The sequence below is a fragment of the Protopterus annectens genome, chromosome 13.part0 (genome assembly GCF_019279795.1).
Source record: "Protopterus annectens isolate FY-2018-M chromosome 13.part0, PAN1.0, whole genome shotgun sequence".
Classification (NCBI taxonomy): Eukaryota; Metazoa; Chordata; order Ceratodontiformes; family Protopteridae; genus Protopterus; species Protopterus annectens.
Genome location: NC_056747.1, coordinates 416,858,991 through 416,872,954, shown reverse-complemented (window position 1 = coordinate 416,872,954; position 13,964 = coordinate 416,858,991). Strand labels below are relative to the sequence as shown.

At 45.3% G+C, this 13,964-nt stretch overlaps 1 protein-coding gene across 1 annotated transcript in view; it reads right to left on the bottom strand.

The window, feature by feature from the left end:
* Positions 1-13,964, bottom strand: part of MKS1 (MKS transition zone complex subunit 1) — a 1,448,767-nt gene that overhangs the window by 1,415,153 nt on the left and 19,650 nt on the right. The window lies entirely within an intron of this gene.

The following is a 13,964-nucleotide window of genomic DNA, read 5'->3' as shown; positions in this document are numbered from 1 at the left end:
TGTGTACAGGAAAACCAGAGGCCAATCGTGTATTAGAGCATCCCCGGGTGGATCCGCGGTTGGAGGGGGGGGGGGAATCACATCAAAGTACTTGCTGCATTTGGTGTTTAAGGGAGATACTAAAAGGTCGCAGCAAGGATGGCTGCATCAGTGAAACATCTGTTCGTTACGGACTGATTCAGGGATCACGCATGTGAACTTAGAATGGATCGGCTGAGTCTGTCTGCAAGAACATTGGTCTATCTGGGAATGTGCATTGCAGTTAGAAAGTGGTTAGAGGAGATCGCCCATTCCCACACTCACATGGCCTCTCTGCATAATGGGTAAGTGCGAGTTTCCCCCCTGCTTGTTGATACACCAGACTGCTGACATGTTGTCTGTATGAACTGCTATTGTTCCCAGAGGTAGACAGTCATGAAAGGCTTGCAGTGTCATAAGGACTGTTCTCATCTCCAGAATGCTGATGTGCAATTTGGCCTCTAAGACAGACCACGTGCCTTGGACCAATCTTCTTTCAAAATGCCCCCCCACCCCAATAAGGAAGGATCCATGGTCACTGTGGCCAATGGGGATGGGAGAAAAACAGGTCTGCTTAAGTGAAGATCATCTGCTAGCATCCACCATTTAAAGATGCAGCCTGTAGATTGAAGTCAGATAGATGGGAACAGTTAAGGGAAGATACAGGCTGGACCGCTACTGTCCACTGAAGTGCTCACATATAGAACCTTGCTAAGGGTACTAGAAGTATGGCAGCCAACATGGAACCTAGAGCACTTAGAATAAGTCTTGCTGGGGGAGAGGGTGTATCCAACAGAAGTTGAACTTGTCTCAGAAATTATGCCCACTGAAATGGTAGGTTTGCCATTTTCATGACAGAGTTCCTATGAACCCTATCATCTGCACAGGCTTCAGATTAGATTTTGCCAGATATAGTGTGATCCCCAGCTGATGGAAAACATGCAAGAGGTATTGCATCACCAATTCCAGTTGATGCCTTGATTGTGCTGTCGGGAGCCAATCGTCTATGTACGGAAACACCTGGAATCCCTGCAGTCTCATGTGAGCTGCCACTACTGACATGCATTTGGTAAACATCCTGGGGGCCATGGAGAGTCAAAAGGGTAGTGCTCTGAACTGATAATGATTGGCTCCCAGCCACAAGTGCAGATGTCTCCTGGAGCGCCTGTCGATCTTAATGCAATAGTACACATCCTGGAGGTCTACTGATCACATCCAATTGTTCGTAGGTAGTAATGGCAGAATGGACTGAACAGTCACCATGCGAAGCTGACTTTTTGACTAACAAATTTAGATTGCTCACGTCCAATACAGGTCCCAGGTTCCCTGTCTTTTTTGGCACCAAAAAGAAGCATGAATAAGTTCTGCATCCTTGCTGTTCGGTTGGGATTGGATAGATGACCGAAGTTTTTGAACTTCGTTCATGGAGTACTTCCTCTGACTGGGTGGAATGTTGGGGAGCTTCTTTCCAGGAGGTGGTGGGTGTAATAACCTCTGGACAACTGGGGAGAGACCTTAAAGTCCTCCTCCAACAAGCATTCAGACAAAGAACTGGTGACCACCTTGACCAGATCTCTTTGAAGACACAAAGTGTGCCAAACAGTTTAGCCCTCACAGCAAAAAAGCTGCTGAGGCATATACGTGCTTCCTATGTCTGTCCAAGGCCTGGGACTCTTGTTAGGGGGATGGACAGAGAAGCTCTGCTCCATTAGCTCCTTCTTTGTGGCCACTGACACTATGATGGCATCAACCAGTATACCTTTACTCCAGTGGGGACAATCTAATGGGGGGGCTCTAGAACTTGTCAGTACACCTAGAAATAGGCTCCATGGTCTCAGCTTCCTTCCAAGCCCAGTGGGAAACCAAATAAATAAGCTCGTCCACCAATGGGGATACCCAGGATGTAGATGGGTCTGTCCTGAACGTCTCCAGAAACACTGATTCCTCAAATGAAGGGGGTTGGGCAGACCATCCACCCTTGCACTTAAGGATCTCTAGGATATCTCCAAAGGAGATATCATCGGGTGGACACTGAGGAAACCCTTCTCCCTCATCGAGATTGAGGTCCTCTGTCAGAGATTCCAAAGTAGAATCTATGTGCTTCCTCTTGCACATCCTCCTCTAATGCACTTTCTCCATTGAAAGACTCAGAAGGGGAAGGGGTCCCTGACACACAGTGTGGAAGCTGGAAGACTTCCTGGACATGCTGACTGGGCAGGATGAATGGGACCAAGGCTCAGACCAGATGAGGACTGCATAAGTTCTGGACTAAGAAGAGATGCATCTCTGGGTCCAGAGAATGCCCTCTTTGTCACCTGGAAAGCTAACAAACCCAGAGATCCACCCCCCCCGGTCTTCTCGAAGCCAAGCAGGAGGAGAAAAGGAAGACACCACTCCAGGTTCACTGCCTCCAGACAACGGACCAGATCTGTCAAGGGCCGAATCCCAGAGCGGTACAGATGGAACCAATCAGGTCAGAGCCGAATCCAGCCCCCCAGAGTAGGCACAGATGTTTCAGGTCCAGGACCCATTCTGATCAGAGAGATTTGGAGCCAAGCCAGTGTGGAACACTGCCAGACTTGAGGAAAGCACTATTCTCAGCTCCAATGATGTCCCTGTCGGGCCATCCGGATCCTGGGGTTCCAAAGAAGACTGTCTGATCGGATGAGGAATCGGAAGAAATTGTGACAGGGGTCTCATGGATCCAAGAAGGGGCGGAGATGGTAAGAGCCCCATCTCAATCTGAGCCTTGAGAAAGCTCCACATCATCCTATCCATATCGGAGTTGTAAAGCCTGGAGAACCTAGAAGATACTGAAGAGTGGGTAGACCTCGCAGGGGACAATGACATTTTTCTCCTCGGTGTTTGGCTCAGAGACCTCGGATCCAAAGCCTTCAAACCCAAAGAAAACCGATTCAGAGAAAGTGAACTCCGAACAAAAACAACCTCAGAAAAACCCAAAGACACCTTAGGAGCCATGGTTATCAGATCCAGAGTAGGTCAGATCTGAGAAGGCATAAATTGGGAGTAAATAATGCCAGCTTCGAGGTACTCCTCTGATCCAAAGGAGACCTGGCCTTCCTCAGATCTGTCAATTTTTTCTTCTTCTCCGGAGCTGGAGTAGAAACTCCAGAGGAGGCTAGAGGGCCTTTTTATTAGGTTCCCTTGAGAGTCCAGGCTTCTTAGAATCATGGCTAGATGAAGGGGAGAGTCCTTTCAAAATTAACTTATTGCAGTGATCTACTAAAGCGCAGGGGTTAAAGACCGCACACATTTTGCATTCCTGCTTCAAATGAGCAGCACCCAAGCAGTACACACACTTGTCATAAGAGTCTGACTACAGGATTTTGTGCCCGCCTTTTAAAACCGCTGGGCTTGTCCACCATAGAGCATACCATAGCACACAGACACAGCAGAACAGCAAAATCACACAAACACACAGCAGCAGCTACTGAGAAACAGTAGTAAACAACTAAAAAAATATTTGTAAAGTTTTGCTTTTGATATATATTTTTTATATATGAAAGGAAAACATTAGCAAGGAGGAAAGGATGTAGGCCTATGGCCATATGGGAAGGAAAAGCTAGGGAAGCAGCGAAAACACAGCCCTAATGCCCAATGAACAATGAAGAATGGGAGAGGAGGAATAGAAAAGGATTATAAACAGACTAAGTAGAAATAAGGACAAAAAAGTATGAAACAGAGATGGAAAATTAACACTTACCTGGAGAAGAAGCTTGAGATCTGCACAATCATGTCTATCCATGAAGGAGGCAAGAGAGATCTGAGGAGATAGGGGAAATGCAGGGCATTATGGGAGTGGGAGGAGCTCAAGACTGGTAGCATCTGTTGTTTGGAATGGCTGCTTTGGCTCAGATATTGGATCCAAGGACCCAGTGGTGAGGAATAATGAAATGGACAATATCAGATCATGTGCCTAAATTTAGTCAAAACTGAGTCATCCAGGCTGTCAGCTGAATTTTCTCTAAATCTGGATATACCAGTCATCCCCGATTATGAGGAAGTTAGTGGTAGCTCTCCCTGTGAATGGTATTGGCCAAGGACAATTAAGACTACTGCCTGGGTCAACAGGGTGTCACCACAATGATCTTAGATATTTTTCTTTGAACGTTGTGAAGCAACTTCTGAATCAGAGTAAAGGGTGGAAACGCATAAAGGAATGTTCCACTCCAAGGGAACAAGAATGCATCTGTCCTCAAAGAATGGCTGCAAGGATGTCTGGAACAGAATTCCTCTAATGTCTGTTTGAAAGTAAGCAAACGTCTCTACTTGAAGCGTCCTCCACATCCAGACTACATCCTGGAACACTAGTGGCTTGAGCTTTCACTCGTGTGGGTGTGCCCAAGATCTGCTCAGTCTGCCTGCCACAATGTTCTACTCTAATGGAATGAAAGAAGCCTGGTGTGTCAGAGGATACTGAGAAGCCAACTCTCAGCTCATCACTGCCAACTGGCAAAGAGGGAAAGACCTCTTACCTCTCCGTTTAAGATACATCACTGTACTGTTGTCTATAATCACCTAAAGGGGACCCAAAGTCCATAGGTGATGAAAAACCTTCAAGGCATGAATAAACATCAACATCTCCTAGACCATGATGTGCTTCTGAGCATCCTTAGGACCCCATACAGCTTGTACTTGCTTCGACACAGTTCCACATGCGAAGTCAGATGAATCTGCCTGGACAGAGTGAATCAGAATCAGAGGGGCGAATGAAAGTCTTGGGTTGACATTTAACTGTTCCCTCCACCACCATAACTCTCATCTGATGAAAGGAAGGACCAGCAACTGTGTTTCCAGGGTATGCAGGTGTCGAGTTCAACAATTTCAAACATACCACTGAATTTTTCTCATGTAAAGACAAGACAGTTGTATTACAAGAATCATGGATGCCATTAGTCCAAGAGTTTTCAGGAATTCTTGAACTAGGGCAACAGTCATCTTGGAAATTCCAGAAACACTGTTTGGTAAGAAAAAATCTTGTTCTTGGGCAAAAGAGCCATTCTTATGCTGCAGTCAACAAGACACCCTAGAAAGATGAATCAATGTGAGGGGCTCAGGGACACCTTCAGGAGGTTCAACTTGAATCCTAGAAGAAGGAGATTAAAGCCAAAACTCTTATAATTCCAAAACATTGTATGCAGACTCTGCAAAGATCAGCAAGTCAAAGTAAGAAAAACGCAGCTGCCTGTAGTCCTACAGTGGGCCAGTACCAGGGTAAGACATTTTGTAAATACTCAAAAAAGTGGATAGCCCAAAGGGCAATACAGAAAACTAAAAGTAGGACACAGACTACAAATCTCAGATACCCCTGGAAATGATGAGCAATGGGGATATGAGATGTGGTCCAGAAGAAGAGGAAGCACTGTCTGCAGGGTGAGCATTTTGATCTTCGGAATCTGGATGAATGTATTCAGAAAAATTCAAGTCCAATAGTGGTCTCCACAGGTTTTTTTTTTTTTTTTTGGAACCAAGAAAATTCTGGAATAAAACCCTCTCATTCTCTCTGAAGGATGCCCCAGTTCTATGACCCCAGAGACCAGCATATACTAGGAATTAGAAGGGAATAAAGACTGATCCACTGGATGAGCAGAAACTCCCTTGAAAGGAGAATGGTCTTTCCACTACCATCGGTAACCCTTGCCCTCACGGCTGAGGTCCCATTTGTCAGAAACCACTAATGGCCATGCTGCCTTGCTGAGAGATAACTTGAGAGGTGTAGCACCTGATGGAAGACTTGAAAAAGATGGGTGCCACTTGTCAGCATAGTCATAAGTTGGGGGTATCCTTGACTGGAAAAGGGACCCATCTTGTTGGACTTGACAGAGCTGTCGCCCTGCTATTTCCTTTTTGTTACCTTGGTTCTTCTTAGGCTGGGACTTCTGTTTAAGTGGCTGCTGAAAATTAGCCTCTTTAAAGGCGAAATCTTGGGAATATGAAACATTTTTGACATACCCTGCATCAATTAACATGCACCATCAAAGTTTTAAGGGTATGATTAGCTGCAGTGTCAAACACACAATCAGACTCAATGGGAGCATTTAAAATGTCATTTTAATCAGCTGCAGCAAAAATTCTGAATGCACAGCCACGCATATCACCTCATCACCACCGACAAAAATGCACTTGTAGAAACAGAGTCAACCCCTTTAATGATACTCTAACATATGTTTTTTTTCACCTGAGAAACACCGGAAATAGTATCCATGACGAACCTTTTACGCAACAGGAAATGATGCAGCAAACTCTTCTAAACTGTACATGCACCTCAACACAACTTTCTACATTAAACACGGATAGTTAAATATTTTAAAACCTATCATGCTGGGAGTGTCCCAGTTTCTTCACTGGAGATTCTAGCCACTTGCCTAGTTTATTTTGAGGGACTGGATTTGTAGAAGACCTATACTTTTTATTAGACACAATAACTGAAGACATAGAAGCAGGGTCTGCAGATAAGGGTCCCTGAAGACTCAGCAAGGAGGAAAATGAACGTTATGTACTTACCATAACAATAGATCCATGTTGTCTCTTTCAGTCTGATTCAACCTGAAGGTTATTGGATTTAATTTGGATCCAGTGCCAGCTAAAGCCACAAGACTTCAACTTGCCAGGCTCTGCCCCCACCCCCCACCCCCAAAAATAAAATCCTTCACTCCCTAGAGAATACCTCAGATCAAGTTTGCCCTTTTTCAATCTAAAACCAAAGTACAATTCCCACATAAAGGAGGAAGAATAACTCCAAGAAAAGGGAGCAATAAAACCTCTCCCATTCGGTCATGCAAAGACAACAGACTTGCCATACAAGTGAGGGCAAGAAAGAACGAAGGTTGAACCAAATGAAGACAGACAACAAAAATTTATTATTATGGTAAGTAAATAACTTTCATATCAGATTCCGATTTCTCCATTTGGCTTCAACCAGTCCCCAGCCACGCAACAGCCTTGAGAGAATGTATGGAAGGATATGCTGCAACACAGCAGAACAAAAAAAGAAGTTCTGGACCTAGACTGAATGTCCAGCCAGTAGTGATATATAAAGGTGTGAGAGCATACCCAAGTCATTAATACACACACATCATCTAAAGAAGCTCTAGAGAAAAAGGCCGCAGAAGTAGCCATGGCTCTGGTGGAGTGACCTTTAGGTTTGCCATGCAAAGTCTTACCTCTAAAGGTATAAGCAAAAGAAATACAGTCTGACAGTCACTTGGATAAAGTAACTTTAGAAACTGGCCCACCCAATTTGTATTTTGAAAAGAAACAAACAACTGATTGGATTTCCTAAAAGACTCTGTTCAGTCCATATAAAATCTCAATGGTCTATGCACATCCAAACAATACAAGTATTCACCCTTGTTCAAGAAATTAGAAATAAATACAGGCAGATGAACAGACCGATTCAAATTATTCTCAGTGGCCACTTAGGAAGAAAAGGGTTTGTGCAAAGGGAAACCTTACCTTTGCGGAACACCAAGTATGGAGGAATAGCAGACAGAGCTTGAAGCTCGGGAACTCTCCTGGCTGAGGTAATGGCCACCTGGAGCAAAGTCTTCCAAGATACCTTTAGATCTGAAGTAACAGAAGGCTCAAAATGAGGGATTGCAAGGGTTTGCAACATGAAGGGTAAATCCAATGGAGGGACGGGGTCCCAAATGGGAGGGTGCAAAAGAAATGTACCTTTGGGAAACATTTTGGAAATTTTCAGTGCAGCCAAGGGAACATAGCCTTATCTAATTATCATGTTGTCAGAGACAAACAACTGCACCTTAATGGTGGAATAGAGCATTCTTTAAACAAATCAGTGAGAAAATCTAAAATTATGTCTAAGAGAGTGGAAAAAGAATAAACCTCAGAGAGTCCACCAAAACTGCAAAGCACTTCCATTTACTTGTGAACACTTTCCTAGTAGACAACTTCTGGGAAGAGGACAAAATATGCACAATGCTGTCTGATAGCTTGGGATTCCTGGCCACCAACAGAACGGGGGAACCATGCACTTAACTTGAGGGACTGATGGTTGGGTGGATTCAGACCCACTGGATGAGAAATGCGATCTGAACTGGGATCCAGAACCCAAGGTAGGCATCTTAGAAGAGGCCACAGAAATGGGAACTACACCTAACCAGGCTAAAAGGGACCTTTGAGGATCAGTGTCACTTTGCAATGGGCTGCCTTCGGAAGAAACTTGATTATCAGGGGGACTGGAGGATATGCATATAGGAGACCACAGGGCCAAGCATACAGATCAGCATCTCACGTGACCGTCCCAGAGGGTGAACTAAGACATAACAGCTGTTACATTTGGTGTTGGAGGGGGAAGCAAAGAGGCTGCAACATAGAGTACAACAGCACCAAAACATTCAAGCTACTACTCTCAGATTCAGAGACAACATGTGATGAAGAAGAATATTCCTGTTCAATCTGTCTGCCAGAATGTTGGACCTCCCCCGGATGTGTGTTCCGATTAGAAAACTGCCGAGATGAGATTGCTCATTGCTTCCAAGCATAGAGGAAAAGAACATTCTGCCTTGTTTGTTCAGATACCAAACAATGAACTTGTTCATCTGGATCAGTCACACCGCTGGGGAGGACATCCTGGGAGGTCTGCAAGCTGAGGAGGACAGCTCTCATCTCCAGAACATTAATTGTGAACAGTGGCCTTCACAGAAGACAAGGACCCTTGAACCATCCTCCCTTCAAAATGCTACCTCCCACCCAAGAAGGGAGACATCCATGGTGACTGTGGCCAATGGATGGGGGAAGAACAAATGTCTCTCACTGGTCACCAAAAGCAACTCCAACCACTACCAAATATGATCATGACAAACTTTTGTCAACCTTATGGGAAAGTCCACTGGAAGGGTCAGATAGGACCACTGCACTGCAGGAGTTCATTGCAGAGCCCTCATGTGGTACTTCAAGTGAAAAAGAAGTTAGGTCTTACCATAACATTCCATCTGTGTTGCTGATTTTCGTTCATTCATTACTGATGGGTCATCTGTTCCGTCCTCGGAACCGAGCCAGCCAATATCAAGCTCATGTCAGCCAAAAACTCTCGAGCCAAGATCCTACCCACAATGCTCTGCTCCGTTACCTCAGATCGAGTTTGCAAGTTGATAGATAAAAGTAGAGGCTACCTCTGGTCATAACAGACCTACAAGAAATGGAGTACATGAGATAAACCAAGAACCTCCGGATGGGGGACGGAGGGTGGGAAGTAATGAATGAACGAAGATCAACAACAAAGATGGAATGTTATGGTAAGACATAACTTCTTTATCTGATGTTAATCTTCATTCATTCTTTACTGATGGGACAGAGTCCCCAGCTAACTGTATCCCTGGGTGGCCCTCATGGAAGGACATTCCTGAGCACCATGGAGCCAAAGGAAGCTCTACCTCTGGAGGCCAAGTCCAATTTGTAACGAAGAATAAATGTATGAGGTTTGGCCCAAGTTGCAGCTGAGCAAATATCAGAGGGAATCCTTAGCAAGGAAAGCTGCTGAAGTTGCCATAGATCTTGTAGAATGTGCTTTGACTCTATGAAGCAAGGTGAGACTGTTTTTGTTGTAGATAAAGGTAATACAATTTCTCATCCTTGAAGCCAATGTAACTTTTGATACAGGATGACCCTGTCTGGGTCCAGAAAAAACAGAAACACAGTTAGTCTGATTTACGGGTAGATTTTATTAGGTTCATAGGTTCATACTAGGCTACCTGCCCTAGGGCATTTATAAGCCTGGCCAGAGTGCGTTTGGCTTTCACCACCCATTTTAAATGAATTTTGTTGTTATGCCCTTTTTGGAGGTTAGTATACTGTGCCTCTGTCTAACAGAAGCACAGAAGTGATACCTGGGGTAAACCTACTATCTCCCATCCACTCAAGATTCCTCTTGAAGAGAGTCAATGACGGACTCTGCCTAACCTGGACTGGGATTTTATTCCAGAGTGAAGGGAGCCTCTGGGTTATGAATCTGTCCCTCCAGCATGTCCTATTTATTTCAGTGTTGAGGTTAAAGTCTCTCGAGCATGTAGCTCAATGGGATTTGGATTTTCTGAGGTGTAGCATGTCCATTAATTCCGGGTTGGACATGGCTTTATATGTCAGGCACAGATAGCCTCTGAGCAGGCAGTATGCCACTGAGTAGAGCTGGAGTTTCTTTAACCGGGCAGCATATGGCATCTGTTTGAGCCCTTTGATCCTCTTGGTGAGGTACTTTTGTGGTCTTTCCAGTTGCTGCAGGTGTCTGGTAAGGTACATCCCAAAAGGGGCACTGTACTCAATTATCGGCCTGATGAGGGATGAGTAAAGAGGCATGATGACCTCCCCTAATCTAGATGTGAATCCCTTCATGATTAGGTGGGCTATATAAAATGTTTTTCTAACCACTTTGGCCACGTGGTTGTCAAATGAGAGATTGCTATCAACTTGGGTCCCCAGGTCCCTAATGACTTCTTCCGTACTTAATGGATTACCACCTATGTGGTAATTTGTGGTCACTTTGTTTTTGCCAAAGGGGATGACTATACACTTTTTGGCGTTTAGCTTGAGGCCATGGCTCTGGCACCAGTTGTCTGTTTCTATGAGGCCCTTTTGGAGGATGCTTGTGTCGGCTGGAGAGTCGATTATGGCGCCCAGTTTGCAGTCATCTGCGAACTTGGTCAGCCACAGTCCTTCCGTGTTAGCCTGTACCTCCGAGAAATATATACCGAACAAGAGAGGTCCCAGGACTGTGCCTTGTGGGACGCCACTTGTAACAGGTTTGGAGTCTGACATGGCTCCAGCAATTCTAACCATGTGGGTTCTGTCCTTGAGCCAGTTTGCAAACCATCTAGTGACATAGGGGTTTATATTTAAGCTGGTGAGCTTATCTATAATGCCCGAGTGGGGTATTGTATCGAAGGCTTTTGCGAGGTCCAGGTAGGCTGTGTGGACCACCTTCCCCTAGTCAATGGCATTGGTGACTGTTTTCAAAGAAATCAACCAGGTTTAAGAGGCAGGATCTGCCCTTAAAGCCGAACTGGGTAGGATCCAGTGTCTGTAGGTCCCCAATATCTTTATTTATGAGGTCCATGATGATCCTTTCCATAGCTTTGTAGACCAAGCTAGTCAGGCTTATGGGGCGATAGTTTCCAGGATCTGTTGAGGCACCACCTTTGTGGAGAGGGACCAGTGTTGCTGTACGCCACTCTCTGGGTACATATCCTGTAGTAAGGCTGAGACTGAACTGTAGTTTTACGTTTGGGTTTAGTTCTTCTTGGAGTTCATGTAGGATGCAGCCCGGGACACCGTCTGGTCCCATTGATGCTGTGTTTTTTGCTTTGGAGAGGGCGGCTCTTACCTGAGCATCTGAGCTGTCAGGGGGGCAGCACTATGCTGGGATAGATATTTGCCCTTTTGGTGGGGAAGGGGTGGGTGGGAGAAGTTTGCGCTGAACTTGTCAGCTAGGATGTTGGCAAGGTCTGTGGGTTCGGTGCATTTTTTGTTATTTTGGACCAATTCTGAGCATATCTGGGAATCCAAATAAAATCGTATTTGCCTATGTACATCCAAGGAGTGCAGGCGATAACTCTCCCTTATTAGAATGGTTAGGAAAGAACACTGGAAGGTCACTAGATTGGTTGATAGAATTAGTTCTCAGTGATACTTTATCCTTATGGAAAATAAGATAGGGAGGTTTGATGCATAAGGCCTGAAGTTCTGACAATTGCCTGGCCGATGGGATTGCAATCAAAGTTTTCCAAGAGAGATATTTTACATCACATAAAGATGCAGGTTCAATGGGGGGAGCTGTTACAGCTTGCAGAACCAAAGCCAAATCCCAAGGTTGTACCAGTTCTCTAAAGGGAGGTTTTAGGTTGATAACCCCCTTCAAGAAAGTCTGTGTGACAGAAGTGAAGAATCTTGAAAACCAATATGGAAATTTGAGATTGCCTCTACTATCCATGTACATTTAGCTGCTGACACCCCGGAGTGGAAATTTGAGATAGCAGCTAAATGTACATGGATAGTAGAGGCAGACACCCCAGAGTGGAAAAGATGTGATAAGTAATCCCAATACCAGAGACTGGGGCTGACAAGGGCTCTAATTGTTTATTTGCTGCCCATAGAGAGAACCTTTTCCATTTAAGATAGATCTGTCTGGTGGACGATTTATGAGATGCAATAAGAATATTGTGCACAGGGGACGAGAGGTTTTCATGCCTGGCAATAATTGGAAGTGGAGAAACCAAGCTGTCAGTTTCAGGGTTGTTAAATTGGGGTGAATCAGACCCTGCGGATGGGAGATAAATGTCTGGGATGGATTGAGGATCCATGGTTGATCTAACAGGCGAGGCCAGAGGAAGAGAAACCAGACTTGTCGAGGCCAATATGGAGCAATGAGGATCACTTTGCTCTTCAACTGTTGTGCTTTCTTCAGAAATTGGGAGATGAGGGGAAGAGAAGAATAAGCATAAAGAAGATCCGAGGGCCAAGCATGGACTAGAGCATCCCGTGGTGACTGTCCCTGAGGGGGGATTAGGGCAAAGTAGTTGCTGCACTTGTAGTTGGTTGGGGAGGCAAATAGATCGCAGCAAGGCTGGCCCCAGCGGTTGAAGACTTTTGCCGCTATCAGAGGATTGAGGGACCACTCAGGAGGTTGTAGAATGCACCTGCTCAATTTGTCCACTATCACGTTGGAGTTCCCAGGAATGTGCATTGCAATTAGACAGCGGATGTGAGCCATCGCTCATTGCCATATTCTCAAGGCCTCTCGGCATAACAGTTCCCTTTGACTGGGTGGAACGTCAGGTAATACTCTTAATGAGATTGGGCAAAGATGCCCCCTTGTTTGTTGATGTACCAGACCACTGATATGTTGTCTGATTGGATCACAATAGTCCCTGATGGAAGGATAGAGCAAAATGCTTGCAACGCTAGAAGCGCCGCCCTCAGTTACAGGACACTGATATGTAAAAGGGCCTCTGTCTCCAACCAGGTGCCTTGGACCTAGTTTCCCTGACGTAGCCCCCCCCCTATCCCATCAGGGAGGCATCCATGGTCACCGTGACCATCAGTTGACTGGGGTTGAAAGGGCGAGACCATTGATGGGGATTGAGACGTCAACCAGAGTAAATCTTGCTTGCATCTCTGAGTTACACTTATGTGAAAGGACAAAGGATGTTGTTGAGGGTACCACTGATTGAGAAGTAGCAACTGAAGGAGTCTCATGTGGAATATGGCTAGAGGAACAATGGTAATCGAGGCGGCCATTGACCCCAATAGCTGGTGTATAGATTGAGCGGGAGATTTGTGGTGACAGAGCAGTGGTTGGACTTCTTGTCTTATTCTCTGAAGCCTGTGTTCTGGAAGGGATGCTGTGCAATTTCTCGTGTCCAACAGTACCCATATAAATTCCAAAGACTGAGTAGGGGTTGTGTTGAATTTCTCCCAGTTTAGTGATTCTCAGGCTTTAAGCTGTTAAGAGAGAGTATACTGCAGGACTTCCAGTAAACGCTTGGTGGGGGCGGTAAGGAGCCAGTCGTCTAGATATGGGAACGCCTGGAATCCTTGAAGTCGCAAGTGAGCGATAACCACTGCCATGCATTTTGTGAACACACTGGGGGCTGTAGAGTGACCGAAGGGCAGGACTCAAAATTGGTAGTGACCGGCTCAAAACTGGTAGTGATTGGCTCTTATGCGGAAGTATCGTCTTGAGAGTTTGTCCATTTTTATGTGGTAATACGCATCATGAAGATCTACAGAGCACATCCAATCGTCTTCTTCCAGAAGAGGAAGGATAGACTGAACCGTGACCATCCGGAATTTCTGTCTTTACAAATTTGTTTAGTGTACTGAGATCCAGAATTGGTCCCCAGTACCCTGTCTTTTTTGACACTAAAAAGAACCTTCAGTAAAAAACGGATCCTACCTGGTCTGGGGGGATC